The sequence below is a fragment of the Anguilla anguilla genome, chromosome 4 (genome assembly GCF_013347855.1).
Source record: "Anguilla anguilla isolate fAngAng1 chromosome 4, fAngAng1.pri, whole genome shotgun sequence".
Taxonomy (NCBI): Eukaryota; Metazoa; Chordata; class Actinopteri; order Anguilliformes; family Anguillidae; genus Anguilla; species Anguilla anguilla.
Window position 1 is genome coordinate 45,021,225 of NC_049204.1, and position 9,508 is coordinate 45,030,732.

The window sequence follows — 9,508 nt, forward strand, 5'->3', positions numbered from 1 at the left end:
CGGTCATGGAAAACTGAGAAATCTGCTGATGTGGCCCCACCGGTGATGCGTTTCCGTCCTGCGCGGCAACCTGGAGTGCAGCTGAGCTCGACAGAAGCCCACACTCCTCTGGAATTGTTTTTATATTTCTTGGACATTGCTGCCACAAATGCGTATATCCTACATAAAGAACTGTCATCACTGGGACAACAGGAAGCAATGCCTCACAAGGCCTTCATGGAGGAGCTCACTGCGCAGCTGTGTGGCGTCTCACAGAAGGCACCCAATGTAACAAGACGGGAATGTTATGATCATGTGCCTGTGCCTACAGCCTCACAGACTCTGGATGCCAGCAAGGTGGCTTCGATTGGTCGCAAGACATGCAAACTCTGCAGGATGGACTTCGGGAAAAAACAGAACACTCCATGGAATGTGATGTCCCCCTGTGTTTACAGCCAGACAGGAACTGTTTTGCAAAATGGCACTTGCAACTTTGAAAGATTATACACAAAATATATAAAATAATGGTGTATATTGTGTAGGTGCTCTTTTACATTAAGCACTTTTTATATTCATTGGCTTTTGTGTTTGTTGTTTTGTAAGGCACTTGTGGCAACCATTCTGGAGTCAAATTGTGTGTGTGAAGCAGAAATATTGGGTTTATATTGTGTAAATGCTCTTTATATTATGCACTTTGCCTAATAAAGTTGATTCTGATTCTGAAATAACCTGGAAGTGTGTGTGAATTGCATCTCCCATTCATATAATTTACTTCAATGAATGTACCAAAATCAAAAGATGTCTGCGTTTCTGTCTTCTAAATGGCTCACTGTGTATTGCTTCGTGAAAAGTCTTTGTCTTAGAGGTGGGGAGGCATGCGGCCAGGTGTGAATAGCCTACTTAGCAGGCAGGTCCTCCTTCTCAATAAATATTCATTACAGAAAGGCCATTAGCCCTCCCATTTTCAAAAATAATAGTCACAACACTTACTTTTAGCAATTTATTTTATATTTCTCATTGGATTTGCAAAAAATATTTTGTCATCTTTTGATACCCAAGACCTTGATGAACACATTTCAGTGACCAAAAGTCTTTGTCACAATTGTTTAGTGTGTTTTATTACAACATTCCTGTGCATGTTCAAAACTACTGTTTACAATTTGTGTGTAAACAAAGCTGTTTACAATCCACACATGATTATGACCTACTTACTACTGCCATATTCTTGTAGCTGAGTTTGTGCTGAAAACAAAGATATGAAAAACTTTGGAATCACTGTATATGAAGTTGATGAAATTTACACAAATGCCAGAGCATCGCAGAATCACCAGTTTGCCTCATTTTACCCTTAGACCCCAGAGTGTTAAACCAGCCATCCCCACACCACATCCGTGCTCCCCCTAGTGTTCCCGCTCCCCCTAGTGTTCTCGCTCCCCCTAGTGTTCCCACGCCCCCTAGTGGCCGTGCTCCGCCTAGTGTTCTCATGCCCCCTAGTGTATCCAAGCCATCACTGCCCCTACCCAGTGCCCAGAGACCTCGCCCTATCCACGTTCCCAACCGTGTGCCTGTCTGTTCAACTGCACCCTTGTCTATTTGTCTGCCCGCTTGCCTGTCTACCTGTTTGCCCGCATGTCTGTCAGCCAGTATGTTAGCTTGTTTGTCTGCCCCCCAGGCCGTCGGCCAATCTGTTCTCCTGCCTGTCTGTCGGTGTGTCAGTCTGCGTGTTTTTTGTCCTGTCTGCCTGTTTGTCAGTTGGTATGTCAGTCCTTGAGTTCACCCCTCTCCTTCCCTGTCTGTCTGTCCCTCAGTATGTCTGTAGGTCTTGCCGTGTGCCTCCCCGCCTGCTTGTCCCTTTGTCTGTCCTTGTAGGTCTCCCGGTGTTCCTGTGTCAGTGTCAGTCTGGTGTTTCTGTCGCGTCCCTGTCCAGTCCGGTGTTTCTGTCTCGTCCCTGTCCAGTCCGGTGTTTCTGTCGCGTCCCTGTCCAGTCCGGTGTTTCTGCCGCGTCCCTGTCCAGTTCAGTGTTTCTGCCGCGTCCCTGTCCAGTTCGGTGTTTCTGCCATGTCTTGGTCCCATCCAGGTTTCTGTCATGTCATAGTCCCTTCCAGGTTTCTGCCATGTCCAGTCCTGAGTCTTGTTCCCTTCTGAGTCCAGTCCCGAATCCTGTCTCCAGGCTCCCACCCTCTGTTCACTCCCTCCTCCCTCCCCAGGTCGGCCTCCTGGGACGTCAGGAGCCGTCCCTTGGGGGGGGGGGGGGGGGTACTGGTTCTGTGTTCCTGTCTGTGTTTCCCTTGTTGGGCCGCTTCTGTTTTGTGTCCTGCTTGTACCCTGTGTAATTGTATGATTGTTTTCAATTGTTTAATTATTGGTTCCTGGTTGTCTCGTTTTCCCTTCCCTCTCTGTGGCCTGACTGTTCATGGTGCCCTCCTGTGTCTCGTCAGTGTCTGTTCTATTTAAGTTCCTTCTTCCTTGACTCAGGTGCTGGTTGTGTTTGGTCGTGTTTCTGGTCGTGTTTCTGGTCATGTTTAAGTAGCTCCCTGTGTGTTCTGTTTTCCATGCATTTGTGGAATTTTGGATTTTCTTTGTTCCCTAAGTTTTGAAGAGTACTTTGTGTTTTTTAAGAGTTGCCCTGCGAGGCCTTTTGTTCCCTTCTTTTGTTCTGGATGTGTCAAGTAAAGTCTTTTTCAATTCCGTTTTGGAGTTGAGTTTTTTCCCCCTCTGCATTTGGGTCCTAACCCCCCACGCATGCACCCTGACAATTTACCTTGCCATCAAGCTCTTCAGTATATCATAATGATCAGAATAAAGCTGGGGTACACGTGGAGCAGAGCCGGGTCTGATTTCTGTGTAAAGATGTCAAGCCAGAGAAAACTAAATAAAAGAATACAGCAGTCTGGATTAGCATTGTTATTTTATTACGCTTCCTCATGTTCCTTCAGCCTTGATGCCCTTTTTTGATGAAATCTCCTTTGAGATTTCATCAAAATCATTCTATGGGAAGTAAGGTCCAAAAACACACCTGCAATTATCGCTTCTTGCCATTGATACCGCCAAAGAGAATGAAATGGAAATCTTCGAGATTGTAACTTTAAGCTAATATATGCATAGGCTCATAATCAGATCATAATCAGCATATTAACCATAACACAGAAGTCTGTCTTTCAAGAAAAAAGGATATGAGATGTTTTTAGCCAGACAAAGTTTTTAATTCAACATGTTTGAAACTTAAGAATGATGATATATACAGTAGTAGATTTGTAGGCCGTAACATGTTATGCCTATCTTGTATTCAATTTAACAATTCTTTTTATACAATCATACTATTTGGGATTCATATCGATGAGTGGACAGGAGAGTGAGCGTGAGCAACCATTCTCAATGTGACAACCATTTCATTTCACTTTTGTGACTGGTAACCTATATTTCTTTTTTATTTTTTATTTCAATTCCAACCTTGGTACTGAAGTAATATTTATCAATGGGTTGTTTACGTTTATATAGCCTGCATCAAACAACATGGTAAGAACGCACGGGGCGAAGTATCTAAGATGCGCTTTTAGTAGTCCACCTTTGGAACATTTTGTAGTTTCACCACGGCAGACGCACGTCAATAACATCCGCCGTCGTATAATTATGTAGCCTAGTGTAAGTGCAGTCGGATTCTCTTAGCACCGCGGTTGTCTTTTCCTAAGTCCTTATGAATTCTCCTTCACATCTTTCCTTGACCTCGTGATGTTTTCCTTCGAGGTCAAGGAAAAGTGGTTAGGAAAAGACATAGGACGATTTTTTTGACTATTCGGGCGCAGCGCAGGTATCAAAAGTTCAACTGAAAAAACACATTGGGGACCGAAACTTTAACCCTGTGTGTTCCAAACCAGTTTCTATGTGGGTTACATAAAGGAAAAAGATTTGGCAAAAAATTTTGTGTTATTTTAACTACATGATATATATACTTTGACACAATAACAGATTCACATGGGTATGTGCATTAAAATTAATCAAACTACAGCTTGCTGTATTTCTACACAGGGGCCAATCTGAAAAATGTACCTGTGTTCATAGGTGCCTAAACCTGAAAACAGTTTATCAGCTCAAAATGTTGCTCAAAAAATATCTTCCAAAATGAGTTTGTGCTTTATATCTATGAATTTATGATATTAATGGATTTGGCACTTGGCAACCAGGAGGAACAGCAATGTTGACAATGGTCAGCAGGAGCATCTGATGTTGCTAGTATTTATGTTTTGCTAATACAGTGGGCTAGTCTCTACAAAATTGCTTGTAATGAAAGGGAGAAATATCAATTCAAGTGTAGTTTTACCCCTTCAACAACACAATAGGTTTGAATTTTTGTTCCTCTTTTTCAAAGACACCAGTATTATCGTATGCTGACTTAGTCCAGTTCCTTCAAACGGTTATCATGTGTAGTAGCTGCCTGTAGGCCTGTAAGAATGTCAGTTCTATGACTGGAACAATGGCCACATTGATCTTATTGTGTATCTCAAGTTTTAAAAAATTGCATGGCTTTCTTTTTGCAGGAAAAGATAATTTGGAACTTTGCTTAGGGTGAGGACAAATCACTTATAATTTAAAACTGGCAAAAGTAAGAAAATAAATGTTATGCCAATAACTTATTCCATAGAGCACCTCATGGAACTACAACAACTGATTATGTTTCTTTCAAATTGTAAATAACATAATGCCCAAAGTCTAAGCTATTGATTTGTTTTTTGAAAGAGGATGCACCCATGCCTTTGTCAAATTCCACTTTCCACTTTAGAATGCTTTGTGATTTGAAATGGCAGTCTATCGTTGTCATTTAGGTGTGTGGTCTTGTGATAAATTGCACACTGCACAATAGTAATAGTAATTATTTCCCGGTCTCTTACATACTATACTTCTTTACTACCAGCTTGATGTCAGGAATCCGGCCTGATTCTCCTTGTGTTCAGTTTTAGTTTTGTTTATTTTTTATTTTCTAGTGTTTATTTATTTTTATTTTCAGTTTACTTGTTTTCGCTTGCGGTTGTGTTTTCTGTGTTCGTGTGCTTGGGTGTGCGTTTGTTATTGTTTTTCCCCCTTAGGTTCCTGGTTCCTGTCCACGCCCACGCCCCGCCCCAGTTCCACCGGTTTCCGCATCTGCAATCAAGCCTCCACTTACCTTCCTCACCTGCATCCCATCTTCACTCATTGGCGTTGCTATTTAGTTTCTGTGTGCACCTTTTTTCTTTGCCAGATCGTGCCTCTGATTTTTCGAGTAGCCTTTCCAGCCTTGTTTAGTGTTTTTGTCCTTCCTGGTTTTTCGACTGTTGCTTGTTTGTTTCCGACCTCGAGTTTAGCCTGCCCGTGTTATTCCTTGCCTTGGTATTTTGACCCTTGCCTGTTTAATCGACCTGCCCCCCGGTTCCCGTTTTTGTGCCTCTGCCCTGTCTATTTGATTTCCCGGATTTTGACCCCTGCCTGTACTTGATTAAGAGACTGCTTCTGATTCTGTGCTTTGCAAAATAAATAGCATCTTCTACTAACTCTGGTCCGCTTCTGAGTCCCACCCCAGACCCTGACACTTGAAAGACAAATCTGCGACATTTAAGTAAAATCAGTGAGTAAAAAACCTAATGTCTATTATTTGTCTTAGTTTAATCTTGTTAGAAAGAGTTAATTCAGGAAAAAATATATGATAATAATAGCATAGCCCTGCTTCCAACAAGGTAAGTTCACATTAATAGATACAGTTGAGGCCAAAAGTTTACATACACCTAGGCTAAAGATATTCAAACTCAGTTTTTCACAACTCTGCACATTTTGTTAGCATACTTTTTTTGGCAAGTCAATTAGGGCATCTCTTTGTTCACATCTGAGGTAATTTTAAAACAATAGATTAGAGACAGATTTATTTCAGCTTAAATTCACTATATCAGAATTCCAGTGGGTCAAAAGTTTACATACACCAAGTTGACTGCCGCTTTAAACAGTCTGGAAGATTCCAAAAATTGATGTAATTTAGCTTTTTAGAAGCTTCTGATTGGCCAATTGTCATAATTAAGAGTTAATTGGTACCTGTGGCTGTATTAAAGGGCCTAACTTTGGAGCCACTGCCATTTTGCCCTTGATACCATGGGGAAATCCAAGCAACTCAGCCAAGACTTCAGAAAACAAATTGTAGACCTCCACCGGTTCCTCCAAACAACTGAAGGTACCACAAGCAGCTGTACAAACAATTGTATGCAAATATAAAAATCTTGGGACCACACAGACACTGCATTGTTTAGGAAGGAAGCACAAATTACCTCCCAGGGCTGAATGGTTCAACTGAACACTAAGACAACAACAAAGGAACTGGTGAAGGAGTTGGAGGCATCAGGTACCAAATTATCTACATCCACCATTATTAAAATCTTACTTTGCCATGGTCTGAAAGGTGGTCGCACAAGGAAGAAGTCCCTACTCCTCGACTGGCATAAAAAAAAGCCAGAAAGAAGTTTGCAGGTGATCACCAGGACAAAGACCTAGCGTTTTGGAGTGTTCTCTGGCCAGATGAAACAAAAAGTTTGGCCATAATGATCAGCGCTATGTATGGAGGAAAAAGGGTGAGGATTTTAATTCAAAGAACACCATCCCAATTGTGAAGCATGGGGGTGGCAGCATCATGTTGTGGTGATTTTGCTGGAAAAGGGACTGGTGCACTTCAGAAAATAGATGGCATCATGAGGAAGGAGGATTATCTAGAAATACTGAAGCAACACCCCAAGACATCAGCTAGAAAGTTAAAACTTGGTTGCAACTGGGTCTTCCAGCAGGACAGTGATCCTAAGCATACCTCCAAAGTTGTAACAAAATGGCTTAAAGACAACAAAGTGAAAGTATTGGAGTGGCCATCACAAAGCCCTGACCTGAATCCCATAGAAAATGTATGGACTGAACTGAAAAAGCGTGTCCAAGCAAGTAGGCCAACAAACCTGACTGAGTTACACTGTCAAGAGGAATGGGCAAAAATTCCGGCAAAGTATTGTGAGAAGCTTGTGGAAGGCTACCCCAAGTGTTTGATTCAAGTTAAACAATTAAAAGGCAATGCCACCAAATACTAACAAAGTGTATGTAAACGTTTAACACACTGAAAATCTGATATAGTACTTAAAAGCTGAAATAAGTCTGTCTCTTAGCTATTATCTTGAAATTACTTCTTATAAAAACAAAGTAGATACCCTAATTGACTTAACACAGGAAATGTATGGTAACATGAAATGTGTGGAGTTGTGAAAAAATTAGTTTGAATATCTTTAGCCTAGGTGTAAGTAAAGTTTTGGCCTCAACTGTAAGTACACGTCAGCTTTTAGGTAGACCAGTCCTTCTTGTCATGAATGAGTCTGAGCCCCCCTCCCTTTCCTTCTACACCTTTACTTGACATCACCCAGTCAGGGCAAACATCCACAAGCCATGCTGGGTAAGGTATTTAAGATGGCCCCAGAAAAGGTTGGGTCATGTGGCAGTTGGAGAGATGGTTTTGTTCCTTGCTTGTGTGTTTTTAGCCTATTTCCTTTAATCCTGTGGCACTTAAAATGGAAAAGGGTAATACTTTGGCAAGGTCTGGCTTATCCATCTCTCTCTCTGCTCTGTGGTACATTCAAATTAATTATTTTATATTTTGTTTAATGTCTTCTGATTTGTTATATTTAGAAGTAGTGAGCCTACATTCAATTAAAAAAATGTATGATTTCAATTAATTATCTTGGAACAGCTGGATTCAGAATATAAACATATTTTTTATTAATCCTCGTTTGTCTGAAACCACTAACTTTTGGCCTTGTCGTGTATGCGGTATGTGATAGTGATGGATTTTTAATATTTGTTGGATAGTGATGGATTTTTTATATTTGTTGCCTTAATATGGACAGTGTCAGATACGTGTAATGTGGAAAATGTGGTTTGTATTATCATTCTGATTGTTGCTGTTGAAGAAGGATGCACTAGGCAAAGAAGACAAAGACCCCTGTAAGATTCATATTCCACAGCCAAAGTGAGACACAAACTGAAGCTTGTCCCTCCGCCCCACTCCACATCCAGTACACACACACCCAAATAAATACACCTGCACATACATACTAGGGGTGGAGGGAAATGCTACTATTTGTATTTGAATCTGTATTTGTTCAACCAACAAAATTATTTTGTTCATGGTTGTATTCTAATTAAAAATTAGAAGTAGGAGTGGTGTAAACCGGAAATGGGCAGTTTAACTCAGAAGTTGTGTAAATGCCAAAAATCCCTGATGTTTACCATTATAGTCTCTGGCACTGCTATTTTTCAGATATTAAAATCATGGTTTTACAATGACATCAATAATAATCCAGTTTAACAAGAGGTCATTTGCTTTTTAAAGCTGTATTTAACAAACAATGACCTATATATTATATAGCCATAACAGGCTTTTATAACACTGAGGAAAACAAGCAGTCAAATCAAGTTTCAAACATATACAAAAAAATTCACTCTTTCTTATTCTGAACTGTATCCTTACTCTGAACTACCACCTCTCCTTGTGGGACTCTTAAGTCAATTATAAACTTTTTAAAAATTACTTTATTTAGTTTTTCATCTTCATTATGAACTACTGTAGGCTTTTTCTTTTAACACCTAAAGTTTAAAAAACTACAGAATGTAAAGCTGACATGTTTTGTTGTTTTTTGTTTGTTAATACTCGTTCTTCCCTTTTTGTTGACGCCCCACTTTTCATGTATGTTTGATTTTCATAAGCATGGATAAATTAAATAGAAATTCAAAAGCTTCACTAGGCGGAAAATACATCTTCAGCTACTATGCTCTAACTCAAACTTCTCCTTGTGTTATTTTGTGAAGACAAGCTCCCACACATGAGCTGGCAGCGGTGTCAGATGTATCCAGCATTACAAAATCAATTTCTGCACCAGTAACGACCTAATTTGATAAAGATTATGAAATCATATATTGCTAAACTATTTTCTTGAATTAAAGGACTCAACTCAGTCAATTTGAGTTGCAAAACCTGCTATAGACATCTTTTTAAATTAAAAAATTTCAGCGTTTGTTCTTAAAAATTTTTTAAAATCATCAATCATTTAGCCTAAGGAAAATTGTATCGAGGCATATTATAGGAACACTGAGAAAAGTGCTAAAATATGCATGACAAAACACAAAATTGAAAAGTAGTTAAAGAAATACGAAGTGAAATATTTTTTTAAGTAATTTCTTCAGTCATAACAAATTCAGCACATTTCCCCCTCCCTTCTCATGGAATACGCTTTTACATAGCCTATGCATATAGCATCCTCTTATCAATTCCAGACAACGTGCAAAGGTGGTTTGCTGGGACCGCACACACTCAAACCAGTTACATTTCACACACTTTTCATGTAGCTGCTCTATTCAGTTTATTAAAAGTCTCAGTTTCAGTAAAAACCTGAAAATATGCTGTCAGTGGCATTATCTCTGTGGAGTTCTAAACCAATCACAGTTTGATGTGATTTTGTTTGCATTTGTGATTGCAGGTCATGATGCA